The sequence below is a fragment of the Macaca fascicularis genome, chromosome X, assembly GCF_037993035.2.
Source record: "Macaca fascicularis isolate 582-1 chromosome X, T2T-MFA8v1.1".
Taxonomy (NCBI): Eukaryota; Metazoa; Chordata; class Mammalia; order Primates; family Cercopithecidae; genus Macaca; species Macaca fascicularis.
In genome coordinates this window covers 39,310,690-39,314,306 of record NC_088395.1, presented here as the reverse complement: position 1 = coordinate 39,314,306, position 3,617 = coordinate 39,310,690, and positions in this window count along the sequence as shown.

Genomic DNA, 3,617 nt, shown 5'->3' with positions numbered 1-3,617 from the left:
TACAAAACTGTAAAGGCTTGGCCATCTTGACCTGTCTTGGAAGGACCATTCTAGCTCCACAGCTCCCCATGGGGTTTACCCTGCTTCCCAGCAGCTGGTGAGCTCTGTCTGGCCATTCCAGCTTCCTTCCTCTCATTTCCCAGATGTTGATCCCAAGGTCCCTCCTTAATCCACATCCTGCACACTAACCTCAGCCTCAAAGTTTGCTTCCCAGGAAACCCAGCTGGTGACAGACACACACATTTATATTCTCGCTTTTTTCTCTCCTTCCCTCTCTCTCTCTCTCTTTTTCTCTCTTTCTCTTTCTTTCTCTACACACACACACACACACACACACACACACACACACACACACACACAGAGACTCCACTTAATTTTCTTTCCTCCCTGGGAATTAAAACTTACCTTTTCCCTTGGCTCTCTCCTTTGTAACGTACTGAAGTTTTGTTCCCAGGAAAATCATTATGTCCATGTTTCTTGCCCCCACTGGCCCCAGCTGCCTGGTTTAGACCTTACAATTGTCTCTTGGACTGTGCTAGAATCTTTGGCAGTTCCTTACTTTGCATTTTCTTCATCAACACAGTGGGAAGAACATAGGTTTAGGAGAGACGAGACCCAGTTTGTAGTCCTAACTTCATCACTAATCAGCTGTGGGACCTTGTGAAAACCATTTTCATGCCTATGCCTCAGTTTCCTTGTCTGTGAAAGGAGTTCCCATGAAGTCTACTTCACAGAGCGAGAGATGGTATCTGTGTCTGTACTGTGATGTGCTACACAATTTTTAGTTTTATTAAACACATCAGGTGATTTAAGTTGTGTGACAATTTTTCCCTTTATTCTCTTTCCTGATTTTTTTTTGGTTCTTTGATTGTTCAAAGGTAGCAGAGCCCTCATCACCACAAAACAAAACAGCAACTCTACTATTTACTGAGCCCTTACTATGACTATTCTTTTTAATGTCTCATTTGGTTCCCACAGCCACCTTGTGAAGATGGCTCTATTATCCTTTCCTACAGATAGGAACACAGAAATTTGGGAGGTTGATAACTTGAGAATTTATTCAAGGTTACATGGCAAGTGAATGCTGGTGCAAGATTCACATTTAAACTTGATCGTGTCCAACATACTTAAGGAAAAGGGGCAGAAAGAGATATTCCATGCAAATAGACAACAAAAGCAAGCAGGAGTAGCTATTCTTATATCAGACAACACAAATTTTAAGCCAACAGCAGTTAAAAAAGAACAAGAGGGACATTATACAATGATAAAAGGACTAGCCTAACAGGAAAATATGGGTATTATATAATCATAAAAGGACTAGTTCAACAGGAAAATATCACAATCCTAAATATATATGCACCTAGCACTGGAGCTCCCAAATTTATAAAACAGTTACTACTAGACCTAAGAAATGAGATACACAGCAACACAATAATAGTGGGGGACTTCAATATGCCACTAACAGCACTAGACACGTCATCAAGACAGAAAGTCAACAAAGAAATAATGGACTTAAAATATACTGTAGAACAAATGGACTTAACAGATATTTACTGAACATTCTACCCAACAACTGCAGAATAAATATTCTATTCATCAGCACATGGAACATACTCCAAGATAGACCACATGACAGACTACAAAAGAAGCCTCAACAAATTTAAGAAAATTAAAATTATACGAAGTACTCTCTCAGACCATAGTGGAATAAAATTGGAAATAAACTTCAAAAGGAATCCTCAAAACCATGCAAATACATGAAAATTAAATAACCTGCTCATGAATGATCATTGCATCAGCGATGAAATCAAGATGGAAATTTAAAAAATATTTGAACTGAACGATAACAGTGACACAACCTACCAAAACCTCTGGGATACAGCAAAAGCAGTGCTAGGAGGAAAGTTCATAGCATTAAATGCTTACATCAAAAAATCTAAAAGAGCACAAATAGACAATCTAAGGTCATACCTCAAGGAATGAGAGAAACAAGAACAAACCAAATCCAAACCCAGCAGAAGAAAGAAACAACCAAGCTCCGTGCAGAACTAAATGAAATTGAAACAAAAGAGATACAAAAGATAAATTAAACAAAAAGCTGGTTCTTTGAAAAGATAAATAAAATTGATAGACCATTGGCAAGATTAACCAAGAAAAGAAGAGAAAAGATCCAAATAAGCTCAATTAGAGCTGAAACTGGAGATATTCACAGAAATACAAAAGATCATTCAAGTCTACTATGAACACCTTTACATGAATAAACTAGAAAACCTAAAGGAGTTGGATAAATTCCTCAAAATATAAAACCTATTTAACCTAATAAACAACAATCTATTTCTTCCCAGGTTAAACCAGAAAAAAATAGAAACTCTTAACAGATCAATAACAGGCAGCAAGATTGAAACGGTAATTTAAAAGGTACCAACAAAAAAAGTCCAGGACCAGATGGGTTCACAGCTGTATTTTATCAGACATTCACAGAAGAATTGGTACCAATCCTATTGACACTATTCCAAAAGATGGAGAAATAGGGAATTTCCCCTAAACCATTCTATGAAGCCAGTATCACTGTAATACCAAAACTAGGAAAAGACATAACAAAAAAAGCAAACTACAGACCAATATTCCTGATGAACATAGATGCAAAATTTCTCAACAAAATACTAGCTAACCAAATCCGACAGCATATCAAAAAGATAATGCACCATGATCGAGTGGGTTTTATACAAGGGATGTACGGATGGTTTAACATAGGCAAGTCAATAAAATGTAATACACCACATCAACAGAATTAAAAATGAAAATCACATGATGATCTCAATAGATGGAGAAAAAGCATTTGACAAAATCCAGCATCACTTTATGATTAAAACCCTCAGCAAAACTGGCATAGAAGGGACATACCTTAAGGTAATAAAAGCCACAACCAACATTACACTGAATGGGGAAAAGTTGAAAACAATCCTCCTGAGAACTGGAACAAGATAAGGATGCCCATTTTCCCCACTTCTATTCAAGATAGTACTGGAAGTCCTAGCCAAAGCAACCAGACCTGAGAAAGAAATAAACGGCATCCAAATTGGTAAAGAGGAAGTCAAACTATCACTTTGCTGATGACATACATGATCATTACCTAGAAAACCCAAAAGACTCATCCAAAAAGCTCCTAGAACTGGTAAATGAATTCAGCAAAGTTTCAGGATACAAAATTAATGTACACAAATCAGTAGCCCTGTTATAAAACAACAGTGACCAAGCTCAGAATCAAATCAAGAACTCGACCTGTTTTATAACAGGTGCAAAAAATAAAATAAAATACTTAGGATTATACCTAACCAAATAGGTGAAAGACCTGTACAAGAGAACTGCAAAGCACTGCTGAAAGAAATCATAGATGACACAAACAAATGGAAACACATCCCATGCTCATGGATGGGTAGAATCAATATGTTGAAAATGACCATAACGCCAAAAACAATCTACAAATTCAATGCAATTCCCATCAAAATACCACCATCATTTTTCACAGAACTAAAAAAAAAAAATCCTAAAATTCATATGGAACAAAAAAGAGCCTGCACAGTCAAAGCAAGACTAAGCAAAAAGAACAAATCTAG